Below are 14,062 nucleotides of genomic sequence, written 5' to 3' on the forward strand. Positions count from 1 at the left end.
TTACAGAAGAATTGTAGGTAAGCACGTATAGAAAATATATCTGTACTTTCTTCTTTAGAATCGTATGTAAATGAGAATTTTAACTAGGCTGATTAAAATAGTATAATAGTGACGTAGCAAAAGTTTAAGAAATTTCCTGTTTCTGAATGGAGTTTTCCTCAGGGCCGGATTTAGCACTTTTGCGCCCCTAGGCCCAAATCATTTTCCGCCCCCTAGTCTGGTCACAGTTACTTTCCTTCAAACCTTTATTAAAAACTATATCATGCCCATAGGCCTAAGTTAATTGCTTGAATACCACTCCTCGTCGGAATCATTGCAAGTTTTTTTTATTGACTTGTTTAGCCTTAACAAAATGCCGTCTTAAACACAGTTAGCAATTTTATACTTTTAATAAATGCTCACGTTTGTGGCCGTGGGACTGAAACAAAACAAGTAACAATTCAATCCACCGAGAATTCCTGAAAAAAAAAGAAAAAGAAAAAAACATGGTCATTGATTCCAATTCCAGGCCCAAAAACCTGAACTCCATACAGTACGTTATACCACAGATTAAACATAGGCTACTCCTTTAGTAGATTTGTCATAATTTTGGATTAGCTGAAAACAATTCTTGTTATTTAAGGAGTACGTTTTATCTATGTTTAAACCTAGTTTATCCAAAATAAAACGATCTAATAATCAACAATAGGTCGTCTCCTGTTTATATTACAAGAAATTAAAACACAAATCATAGAACTAACCCTAAAATTATAAAAACAAAATTACGTTAAAACTAACGTCCAGTATCATCAACATGAACTAGACATGAACAAATATTGAATTAACAATGTCATGAGATGTCGACTTGAGCTATATTTAATCTATGGTCGTACTGCATCTCAGTTTATATTTCCAAAGCAAAACAGAGCCAATACTCCTGCCAACCATACCGATCCTTAGGTCTGAGGAGAAAATGACAGCATTAATGGTGCTTTGGAGGGTATTGAATGTTTCTAAAATCTAATGCAAACTGAGATTGATATTTTTTCGTTAAATTTAAACGTAAATTAATCGTTGTTTTAATATTCAACACAACGTATTATATATTTTAACTTTTGATCCTGCAGATTGTTGTAAACTAATCAAAAGATTAGTTAATAACTTTTGTTTTGTAAAGTGAGGGTGGTAACAATGTCTAGCACGCTTCCGCCCTTAACACTTTGATCAGTAGTGCCGAGCCCGAGCCTGAGCCAGCCAACGAGCCAGCATAGTGGCCCAGTGCAATGACAATACGTTGCGTACCCCTTGGGCGCTCGTCAACGTCAACATCCCTACAGCCTACTCCCGTATAACCAATATTTTGTAACGAATTGTAGCAATTTTGTAACGAAAATAATGCGTAATTCTGAATAATATTTTTAATTTCATAACAATAATTTCTTCTTATGAACTTCAGAAGTTTTTTTTATAAACTATGACTATTTATTTTTATTTTTAGATAGCCTATAAAAAATTCCTCTTGGCCGTGCGCCCTCTGGGACCTTGCGCCCATAGGCCCGGGCCTACCGGGCCTATTGGGAAATCCGGCCCTGGTTTTCCTTCAAACTTTATTAAAAAAACAAAGAAACAATCACTACGAACCCATTCCATTATAAAAGTATGTTATATAGGCTAGTTTTTAGTGAGTTCTTAAAGGTTTTCCACAAAGGAGCACAGAAAAATCGTTGAATGGATCAAATTCCAAACAAATACATTTAGTCGACATGTTTAGTGAAATTGTATGAATACTGTATATAAAAAGAAGCAATATCGAAAAATAATTAAAAAATGAAAACATTATTAACTACGTTTACCATTATGCAATTATTAAAACAGCTACCGATCTAAAGAAGAAGAAAGATAATTTGTTTTTGAATTTTCAATTTGCTAAACAAAAGGAACTAAATCCGATCAGGCTTAGGAAAATAAGATGTTTTCCAATTCATTAAAGTCAAAGTTGAAGATATTACTGTTTCATCAATTTGAAAACAATACTGCTTTACTCATTGTTCTAAGTCTTTGAAACGATTGGAAATATATTGCTTGATATTTGTTTAGTCTTTAGGAATATTGCTACTCATTGAATTTAAAGAAACCAAGCTGATGGTGAATGTTCCATAAATTTTAATTGAAAATGCATAAAATCAATAATTATTTATTAGAATCTTTGAACAACAACAATATGAACACATAGTATACAACTTTTGAAAATATAAATAAGTTTGGGAATACAATGATTTACTAAATCTACATTCCATCGTATCATTTTCAACATAACACAACACGTTCTTGGAAAATATATTGTTCTGGCTCCGAGTCGGTTATGTGGTAGATCTTATGCGGATAACTTTTAAGGTTTCGCAGATTGTCTCCGGTCACCCAATCCGCTGTTATTCGTTTGTGCGGTTTTGATCTATCTTTACGCAACGACCAAACAGTTTTTTTATGAAAAATGTAAGCTACAGAGATATAAAGTTGTGACGGAGCTTTGTTCCAAATTTGTACATTGTGTTTATACCTCGTTTTGTAAATTTTGTTCTATGATGTTATGCACATTATCGTTTGTAATATTTCTCATCGATTTGTAGTGTTTCCCAGTTTCCAGAACTTGTTATTATTAAGTTACCTTTTATTTTTGTCAGTTGCCTTTCTGTTCTTGTTTAGTTTTTCTGTTGTTTCTGCGTATTTCATGTTGTTCTGATAAGTATTTCATCACTGGCATCTGTCTGTGTTTTAATGTATATAACTTTTCATCATAATATTTTATCATAACTTAAAAGACAACTCACTCCAAAATGCGTATATTAATCAAAAGATACGAAGTGAGAATACAATTGGGTCAAATGATCTGAGTATTGTTACTGACTAAGATCAGCTGTTTTACACAGGGTCATTTTTATAAAGCCAATCAGGAACAGCTGGGTTCAGTTTCTAACCTAACAGCTACTGACTTCTCAGGATCAAACTGGTAACCTTTTTTGTTTACCTCTTTGTTTAGCTACTTCGGTTTTATCAAAAAAAAGCCTACAAGGTGGTATTGTAGCATCACAGAATACAGACATTCCAAAATGTCTGCAAAGAATCAAGGACTTTACCTAACTAAAATAAACCATTTTCTGTGTAGTTAATGGCTATAGTGTTCTACCACTCATGTAAATAAACATGGAACAAACCTTGAACCTTGTGGTACTCCAATAGTCAATAGTACTGTCTGTTTATTCAGTGTATACGTAACTGTAGACACGCTCAGACTGTGGTGTATGTTGTGTTGGTACAGGTTCAGTACAGTTCTGCCGAGTGTATTTCGGTCTCCACTTGGAACATGTGACGTCAAAACTCGCCTTGGAAATCCCCAGATTTATGTTCCAGAGTGCAGAGCCTGCGTCACTACGTTTGATTGGAGCTTGAGTTTTTATTGCAGAAGTCTGCCAACTCTTGAATTATATTGTACATTAGGTTTAAAAACCTCGAATGAAGACTTTTGAGAAATTGTGCCCGATTGTACTTTGAAGTGGAAAGTTCAAGAGCATCAGACATATCTTAGAAAGGAACTGTATTACGAGTACACTAAGAGAACCCTAAGAGAACCCTAAGAGAATTTTCATGTTCAATTATGTATTTAACTGTAAAAGAAAGGAAATCGCTATAACCTTCTTTTTGTCACCATTCACCAAAAGGAATAGTGTAGAGAAAATCTACAAAAATTTATTTAACCATGTATGTCTTGTTGAAAGGGCAGTGCTAGGATTCAAGTAGTACAATACGGTGCAATCATCATGAAAACTTACTTTTCAAATGTATAGACTCGTCAAAAACGTATCCGTAAAAAATCCACATCTTGATTCTTCTTAGAATGCAGTACAGTACTTGGAGTGTTAGAGCGTTAAAAGTCATTACAGTAGTAATTAACTAAGGTTTGAATGAATACTGTAACAAGATTTTCTTATTGGAATAAAAAAGAAAAGGTGTCATAACTTTCAACCAACAAAACTGCAGTACTACACCTCTACTTTAATACTTTACTTTAATACTTTTCGATGAAATGGCGACCATACAAAGTAGGTATTTTAAGCCAAGTATGAATGGAGATGAGTGTAGGTTCAACCAATCATCAACGACCTCGTTTTCTGATCTGATCCCCGTTTGGCAACACCAATAGATCACGTGACAGATCTGATACCAGATGAGATATCCCAGCGGTGCGTAGCGGTTAGCAGACATGCGTAGTAACTAGCAGACGGCTGCGTAGTAACTAGCAGACGGCTGCGCAATAATAAGCAGACGGCTGCTGGGCGCGGCGAGTCGCCAAGAAAGGAAGGACTCTGCGAAGCGGAACGGAAAATGGCAATTATAGGGGAATGGCGAATATAAACTCTTCCGCGAACTACAGAAAAACACACCACACGCGAACGACGTTCCTGCTTAATGCGCTCGAATGTCGCAACTGGAAATGGCAAGAGTCGCCGATCACGCGGGCAAATCCTTGTTGCTGCAGCATGAATTTTAGTTGTTGTTTCTCCGTTATCTGATATGTTTGGTCAAGATGATTCGCAACTTTAAAAATACATGTGTTTCGTCAGTTGTTTCTCTATTGATCGTTATTTTTTGTCGCAAAATTCAGCCTCTGGATAAGAGCTAACGATATTCTTTAGCGGTTTTTTTCTGGAGTAAACGTATGTTAAAATGTAACTGGTAAACGAGCGAGAGTAGATTGCTGATCATGAATGAATGTGTCGCTTCTTCTGCGTGCTTTTTCTTTGTCGATATCCGACCAGTCTTCTTGTTTTTAATGCATTAACCGACGTTTCCGTTTTTGTAATATGTATTTACGTGGCGCTACTCTATAATGTACACGACTTTAACATGTTTACCCTTCTCCTCTTTTGTCTTGTGATTTTATGTTACTGTTCGTTATGCAGCTCCTGATAGAGTATTACCGCCGAACTAACAGTAGTACTGACGCCAAAAAGAGATATAGACCTAAGCTTGAACCCTGTGGAACTCCCAATAATACACTTCCTCTTAGTAGCTTATGTGCTAAGTTTTCTATTAACTCTGTAACAAATCATGGACCTAAGCAATAGCCTGTGGAGCCTAAGTGAAATATTATTTTTTAAAGTGCAGCTTATGAATCAAACCAATCTCTTGCAATATGAATATACAGTATACTATGCAAATAAACATGAAACAAAGCTTGAACTGCGTATAACGACAGTACTCTTTTCTCCTGGAGATTCGTGTTTAATTTTCCATCACTTTCTAATTCTGTAAAGAACCAAGGACCTAAGAAATTCCCCTGTGGAATCCAAGTAAATTGAGTATTTCCTGTGCAGTTTATGGATTTATTGTTCCCCCATACACCTACTCAGTAAAGAATCTAAACCAATTCTGATGAACTCCGATATAAACAACACAGTACGACGATGAGTCAACGATTTAGTTCTTTACATTGACTCCAATTCGCTTTCCTCTTGCATCTTCTCTATTTAATCCCCCACCCCCTTAATAGGAAGCGGAGCAGGTGCCATCCTATTTGTTTCCGTGGGGCTCATAAACTGTCAAAACCGTCAGGTAGGCCTGAGTGCCAGTTGACTCCTCACAGCGTAAGAGTGATTCGGAGGAGGGGTATTTGCGGAAGGGGGTGTAGTGGGCAGGATGTAACGGAGACCGGGTACAGTTTCTTAACTGGGCTACCCTTATAGTGCTTGAAAATATTGATTCGATTAGCAAAGCCTCAATCGATTTTTTGTCATAATCAGCAATTTTGGTTAGGTTATAACAGTTTCATTTTATCGCTCAAACAAGTTTTGCTCATTCTGTCCCTCCTGGTCGACCTTTCCACCCCATACCGGCACCGTGGAACCGGTCGCTGATACCTTGGCACTCGCACCGCCAAGCCTCAGGCTGTAAAATGATCCTCGAGCTTTTAAGCTTTTAAGCAACTGGCACTCGGCCCTGCACTCGTAGCGCTTTACATTGTTGACTACAATACGCTTTCCTCTTGCAGCTTCTGTAAATCTCCCTTTCCATTTAATTTACTAACTGTAAATAAACCTGAACCAAATCGTGAACCCTGTAGACCTCCAATATAGTTCCACTTTCTTTGCAGCTTCCTTCATTTTCCCATCAACACTGTAAAGAGTTGTGGACCCAAGCAACGCTCCTGTGGCACCCCGTACTTTCTCCCTTCGCTATATTTGTTGCCACACTGAGTGAAAGGCCCTATTATTCACTGAGTCACACCTATGTAGGTCGCGCTAATCCAGCACTGACCGATGTCCAATTACTTCGCTTTATTTCTGAACCGCCTCAAGGTGAACCGCTCGCCGTTGGTCGTTGGTCATTTATTGGTTATTGTTGTTATTGTCGCGGCTGACTTATTTGTCACCCGTTAATTTCCTACGTTAATGTTATTTCCCCTTTCGATTGTATCTCGATTGGTCGCTGTTGCGTTTGAATGGCGTTTTTCATTTTGTTTGTTTTATAATTTGGTATATTTCAAGTCTGCAGGTCTGTGTTGTTTTTTCAAGTCTGCAGGTCTGTGTTGTTTGGAGGCCAAATAATTAAACAATATATTGTCGTTCCAATTATTTCAATGTAAAAAACTATGTAAAAACCTATATTTTGTGTGTAGCCATCTCACTTTTCGCGGCTAAATCAGTTATGCAAAACACTTGATAAACTTAGCATAATTAATGGTTGATTGGGTCTCGTTAAACAGGTGGTAAAGCTAAATATCATCCAATGTCACACGCTTTGCAAACAAGAAAATTATCACTTGGCAAATCATGTGCGAATTTAGCTTAAAACATTTGTTGCAGTAATATACTTAAAGTTTTAAACCCACTATACTTTATATTGTGTAATTGAGTAGGTTAGGTTAGGTTAGGTTAGGATGACACGTAAACAAGGATATTCCTTCTGCCGAAAACTCACCCATACCTTGGGCTTGGCGCAACTAAGGGAAATTGTTTGGGGCCCTTTGAGGGCTTGGCGCAATTAATACACGTCCCCTGGTCCAGCAGAAGTGGAATATTTTTATCTGAACCTGATCTTTATAGCATTGCGATGGCACTGCTTTGCTGAATTGCTGACGAATCTGATACTCCGGTGTCAGCAAAGACATATTGCTCAGCATCGCCCTTCCGGTCTATAAACATGTCTTTTGCATCCGGCGAGTGACGCGCTCTGACGAAAATACTCGAGCCCTATTTCTTCGGACACGACTTGACCACGATTTCTCGTTTAGAGTGAAAACGGTGACAACTCAGCACAGAGACTGAGGTTGAAGAGATTTATGAAGAATCCTTTCGTTTTGACTCAATAAACCTCTTGGTTAGGTTAAGTTAGGTTAGGATGACACGTAAACAAGGACATTCCTTCTGCCGGAGTTTTTCATCGGAGTTTTTCATCCTTCATCGGAGTTTTTTGTTGAAAACGTAGGGGTTTTTGTAATTTTCTTTGGTCCTGTCATTGCTGCTTAACGACGTAAGGGGAAAATAGACAGTTTTAACCGAATTCCACCTATTTTCGTTCGGGGCCCCTTGACTATGGTTGACATTAGTTGACCTACGTCCCCTGTTAAGGATGATCTGCGCTTTTGCTCTGCGTAGATCTCTCTAAAATAGGTTTTTGGGACAGTGTTTACTGCCCTGGATTACGAAATGTCAAATTAAGTTCGCTTATGTTATGTGGAAACCTTAAACTTTTCTCTATTTGTTTTTACTAATTTCTTACGTATGTCCGAATGCAAATTAACTTGTTGTTCGATTGTGTAATGGGTTATAAGCTCCTTAAACAAATTAATTAGTTACTGGCGTATCTTCGAAAACAAGTGAGAATTCGTCATCAAACATAATTGTGGCTTTATAATGGAATTGTTTCAAGTGTTTGACAAGAATCTGGAATTCCACGTTAGTGAGGGATTAAGTGGGATTTTTGTTGAGTGGGAACTGTAGAAACACCCGCCAAACGTAAGTCACGTTGATAAATCTGGCGGGGGATTTGAGTGAGGAAAATACGATGACACGGCGTTCTATTATTGTTTGAACGACTAGTATGTTTACTTCTGTGTAATAACTGTTTTACTGTACTCATTAACCAGGAGTATTAAAATATACCCCGTCGCAGCAAACCTGCTGTGCACAAGGGAATTTTCATTTGCCTTATTGTATTTTCACATAAATATTCCCATTATGAACATACAGCATTTAGGTGTGCTGCTACAAAGCAGGAAAGGGTTGTTTAAAATCTTTCTAGACGTTTTTGTTAAAATTGCTGATGTCACCATTATTTTATGGCAAAATGGCCATTAAAAGAAAAAAAAGATTAAACTCAAACTCTAAAACTTTGACGAAAACAATACTTTTTCCTTATACTTTGTATTGAGGGAGTAAACGGATACCATCCTTGACTGAGAAATCTATATTTGATTGTCAAAATTTGAACTTTGTACCTAGGGGACAGAAGGGCCTGCACTCTATACCAACCCCGTCCTCCACTACTGTAACAGTATAGCATGAAACTGGAGAATCGTGAAGCGTGATTTGAAGATCTGATTCTTATCATCTAAACACGTTTTGGTAGAAACTCTCTCCAATAGGCATAAAATTACGGTTTAAACCGATCGTCGTGTGGTTTAAAACCGTGGGATTTGTGTGGTTTGGCCATCAAACCATTCAACTGTGGCTTTTAAAATAGAACGTGTGGTAGAAAAGTGTATAAATTGTGTTTTAACTTCTTAGGAGTGATTTTCGTTACTTATTTTCCCAATTACGAATTTAGCTCCAACACGTCCAAGTAACATGTATAAATAAATTATTTAAAATTATATTCACATTGCAGAATTTGTTTACATCTCAATCGTTGCGGACTAACTATGGATATATGTTTAAGAACCCATTAACAATATAAAGATTAGACAAACACCATTTATGTTGGGATGGAGTTAAATTATTACATGGAGGTTTTGGTTTAAATATAAGTTAATGTAGACATTCCTAGAATAATGGACCATCTTTGTACCATTTTCTTCTACTTTGGTTTACTATTTAGACCACACCAAATTTTTATGATAGTTTAGATGAGCTATGTAATTCACTGGTAATCTATAATTTACAAATTTTATTTATTGTAATTTAGCAGCCTTATTCACCTAATGACTGTCTAAAACAAAACAACTTTGAAAGGTAAAAGGGTATTGCATTATCGTTTTATAAAATGTTTAGTTTGCACACGGAACGCCTTGTTTTCATATTATTTAATCCAAAAAATCTATTGTTCTTCAAATAACAAACGTATTATTCACTGCTTGATCTAATATTAGAACAACGTAATTGACACATAGATACACAAAGGATTGGTCAGCAACCTACGAATTCCCTTCTGTTATTGCAGTTAGTACTCGCTCGAATCTCTACTATTGACGACTGACATATTCGCCTAATGAAGATGAAATGTTCATTTCGCCGGACAACTAAATTCCAGGAATTATTGCACAATCCATGCTGCATGCCCCAAAATCGCCCGCGGAATTCCGCTACCAAAACCCTTCCTCTCTCTGATTCGTAAATTAATCACTAATAACTGCGAACTAGCTCTTGTTTTATAAATTTACTGTTTTCCACTCTCATATTTTTACGGTCGTGTTGTTTCGTTAATTAATTATTTCGGATTCCGGAACAAACTTTTCTGTGTTTTATCGTTTTAAGGTTAATTTTTTGCTATTGTTCGTTATGTAATGTTTTGAATCAAATCGGATGTTATTGATTTAGTTTAATTGTTTTGAATTCTTTAACATATGGTTGGTACAGTAGTTTTATTTTGGTTTTATGCTATATATATTTTTTTAAATTTTAACGTTGACTGGTTTTAATTTTATGTTTACAAATACAACTTCGTTTATTATTATTTTTTATTGATTAAACACAGACTTGCGTGTTTTCTTGGGTATTTTAGTGATTGTTTAATAATGTGTGTTCAGTGCTGTATCTGTTTTATGTCATTGTTTTGCTAATATGTTGAATCCCTTTCAATCCCCCCTTCTTCAGAAAAAAATACTGAAAGTTCTAAAAAGAGAGTCCCAATTATATATCTTATTAACCTTCGAAGATAGTTTTACATTAAGCCTTAACCTTACGCTTTTTAAGTATAATTCGCCATTTATCCCTATGTAAAATTTGAATAAAAATAGATTGTTTGCAGTGTTTTCGAACAAAATAGCCATTGTATTGCATTTAAAAATCGTCAAAGGAAAACTAAACTTGCATACCATATCGTATATCATTAACAGCTTCACTGCACCAAATGTAATTCATCAGCACTAGACAATGACATACTGTAATGAATTGTCTAGCTGCAGTGCTGAAATGAAGCTGGCATTAGGGAAATAATTGAAAACCCCCTTGTTTAAGCAGGCTGCGTACTGTTGAAACATTTTTGAGAAACTCATAATTGGTGCATTGTGTGCATTTTAATTTAATTTTGTGCATCTACGCCATTAACATTTCGAGGGAACGTTCCAAACCCTGGTTTTGTAACTTAACTTCTAACTTTCTGTTTGCATCATTAATTGATAGCCCGATGACAAATAATGGTATCTAGGTCCAGTAACGATTGCTAGGAATCGAACCAGCGACCTTCAGATTTGAAGGCGAGTACTATTACCACTCGGGTAGCCAGAAATCTGACTTACTAGTAGGCTACTGACGTTTTGTACACAAAAAGCAGTTATGAAACGTTCGTCAAAGGTGTTGGTATATTTTCTAGTAGTTGTTAAAATCAACACGATTACCATAATTATTGAGATTGAATTTATTTCACATAGATTAAATATGTGTTACCTACACCCTTAGCAATATGGAAGTGTTCCAGGACATATGTATTTTAACTGGAATTCAGGGCGCGCCTATTTTGATAAGGTTGTATTCGTAGTGTTTATGATGGGAATGCCAGTTGTTGCAATTTGTTTAAAATTATTTTTGTTTGTTTACAGGTGAGTTGGTGCTGAAGTAAACATTTCCATGTAAGCAAATAAGTTTGGTAACCATTGATTATGTTGATATATTAATTTTTTATGGTTATATAAGCTATATTGTTCGTTATTTCGATTTTAATTGCAACCATGTTGTAAGTTGCATGTAGAATGCAACGGAAATTTAATTCCTACAAAACGATTCTTACCTACATTGTTTGTTACTTACCACTAGACCTATGGGGGTTTAACACATTTTTTTAAATTTATTGGAAATTCCACGATTATTTTATGATTTATGATATTCAATCGGTGAAAACGACGAATAAGTAATCAACTACCCAGTTGTGCAATTTAAGATTGTTACCTTCTATACAAACTCGAGTATAAGAACATCAAGATTGTATATGAAGGAACTTGAAATTATAGTCTGTATGATGGAACCTGTCTCGTGACCCTTTGTACCTGGTTCTGGTTCGGACCTATTGGCAAGTGCCCAAGTAGACGGAGGGTCAGGTTACATCATACAGAGTATATCGCACGTATCATCTTGTTCAGTGTTGAATTAGAAATTCTATCAGAAGCTATGATGAACAATCTGGAGATTGGCGAAGTGTAAGTTTACTTGTATTAATCAGAGAACATGAATATTTTATCAGCATTATAAGCAATAGTTGTACAACACTCGTTCCTCATGCTATTCTCACAGGGCTTCTTCTTCTTCCACTTACGCAACTTGGTCGCACAAAGTTTCGTCACCGGTCTAGCAGCCGGTGGATTCTTCGTCCGAATGTCTTTGAAGACCGCGAATTCCGCCGCTGATAAACGACCGTGTGTCTGTTGCTCGGAATCCACAGTCCAGCTATGCGGCGGCAGCCATTGTAAATCTCCCGCCGTTTTATTCCTTGCATCAATTGAATTACGCGAGTATTCCGCGGGAAAAAGTTTGGAATGTCGAAATCGCGGGAATGTCGATTTAATTACTCTAATTAAGGTGACCGGTTGAAAGGGAGGTCTTGTGTGTTTTTCTTGGGGTTTGTCAACTTTTCTTCAGGTGTCAATAGTGGAAGTTGTCAGCAATGGCAGCGTCCAGTGGGATAATCGGTTGTTTGTTGGTTGACCGTGGCGATAAGTCGGTGGAAATTATAGGATAGTTGCAATTTATGTGGAAAATTCAATTAAGTCACAAATATTGAAGGTGAATAACACAAAAAATGGTGCCATCTTGTTACCATCCAATTAGTTTGGTTCATTGGAAACAACGAGCTTTAAACTATCTTTTGGAACAAGGATTTTGTAATCGGATTCTTTCCTTTATCTCATAATTTTCGTTAAAGGTTGCAACATTTGTTCAAGAAATGAACACAACTCTTACACCTGACTTAATGAAACCACCCCCTTTCTTCTTGCTTCCTTTCCGTACGTGTTTTGTTGATGCCAGAAACGTCTTCTTCATTAGAACATGAACACATCTATCTTTGACAAAATTATGTTCTTTTCACTTCCCCAATATCTTTTTACCTTCTAGCCATAATAAGGATTATGTTAATGGTTACAGCAACACTTGATCACCCCGGTAATTTACAACTTTTCGCAGCTTTAAGTAATATATTTAGTGGTCAAACTAATTTATACCTAATCAAATCATCCTATAGTTCTAGTTCTAGAATTCTAGAGTCCAAGGTCTCCAAGCAAAAACTTAAAAAAGTACTTTGCACTTGTCCACCGTCTTTTAGCGAATTTCCCATATAGGGAATAAGCTATTTAGTGTCTCCTTGCTACATCCCTTTCCTACCTCCTGAGTGATGTAAACCTGACTTAACTTGAATATTAAGTAGTTGATTCCATTCGTAGCCAACCCATCCGAATCTAGAATGATCGTGAGTTCAAGGCAGAAGATGTTAAAGTTGCACTCATCCAACATGTTTTATATCTTCTGGTTATCCCCTAGTTGTGTGACACTTCTCACAGGTTATAATAGGATATTTAGTGGTTGAATTAACTGGTAACCAAACCATCCGAGAGATGTAGAATGTTCGTACACGCTCCAGGTGTGCACAATCGTTTGATTAGTCAGCAGAACCGTTCACTACAGGCGGTCGACTTGGCAACACAGCAAAACACTCACATCAGCTGATCCAGTGGCCTTGGAGACGGTTGCAGCTGATCTCAGCATGCTGGGTGAGAAGAAGAAGTAGACATCTGATCTCAAGCGCCATTCGTAATACTGGTTTGGAAATTGTGAGGATAGTCGTCAAGTATTCTGATTCTACTCACGATTAAGTTTTTGAGTAGTTTACAGGGAAAAAAATTGTTGTTATGCTATTTTACGTTTGGTAAAATAAGTGTTAAAAACTTTTAAGATAATCTATAATAAAATGAGAATCTACTCGTATAATTGCCATACGTGTCAAATATAGATTGTTGTATCTAGGATATTTTATTAAAAATACATCCAATCGAACGATATTTGACGTATACTGACTAACACGTACATACACGGGAAATATACTTATTGCTGTAATTATATAACCATCGCCTAATGGGGACAGTAAGGAGGTTTCCCACAACTTCATGAACATACAACTTCCACAGTATACTGATTGGACGCTCTTTTTCAGCAGCAACACTCTTTCTTCCTTGAACATGGATAGGTAGTCACACAAATTTTGCCAGGGTGTTTTACTCTACTTCTTGAACACATTGTCCATACTAGTCAGCAGATGTTGATTTCCTTCAGCTAGATTGTTCATTCCATAAATTTCTGCAAGTTACCCTAAAGACTGCCCCAGACGGGTTTCCAAGACGTCTTTAACATTCCCAGCCTTTTTACTTCGTCAGCAGAAACTCCTTCAACAAAGTTGTTCCTTTCATGAACTACTGCAGGTTGTCCTATATAAATTTTGCTCGACAATCTTTTCCAAGACTTCTTTAACGTTTCCACCGTCTATAATTGGTCAGCAGACGCTAATTTTCCTCAGTGACATTGTTTCTTCTTTCAGCTCCTGCAGGTTGTCTTGAAGATGTTTCCAGGAGTTTTCCCAAGGCTTCTTCAAAGTTTCCACCTTCACC

At 36.7% G+C, this 14,062-nt stretch overlaps 1 protein-coding gene across 6 annotated transcripts in view; it reads left to right on the forward strand.

The window, feature by feature from the left end:
* LOC128985513 (transcriptional enhancer factor TEF-1-like) overlaps positions 1-14,062 on the forward strand; it is a 116,143-nt gene that overhangs the window by 32,480 nt on the left and 69,601 nt on the right. The window contains exon 1 of one of the 6 annotated variants that reach the window (XM_054405076.1): positions 11,025-11,041. The exons of the other annotated variants lie outside the window; for them this stretch is intronic. The gene's annotated coding sequence lies outside the window, so the exon portion shown is untranslated. Of the gene's footprint in view, positions 1-11,024; positions 11,042-14,062 lie in introns of those variants that run through there. 6 annotated transcript variants of the gene reach the window in all.

This window comes from Macrosteles quadrilineatus, unplaced genomic scaffold, assembly GCF_028750875.1.
Source record: "Macrosteles quadrilineatus isolate MER2022 unplaced genomic scaffold, UCM_ALF_1.0 Scaffold_2__2_contigs__length_208266976, whole genome shotgun sequence".
Classification (NCBI taxonomy): domain Eukaryota; kingdom Metazoa; phylum Arthropoda; class Insecta; order Hemiptera; family Cicadellidae; genus Macrosteles; species Macrosteles quadrilineatus.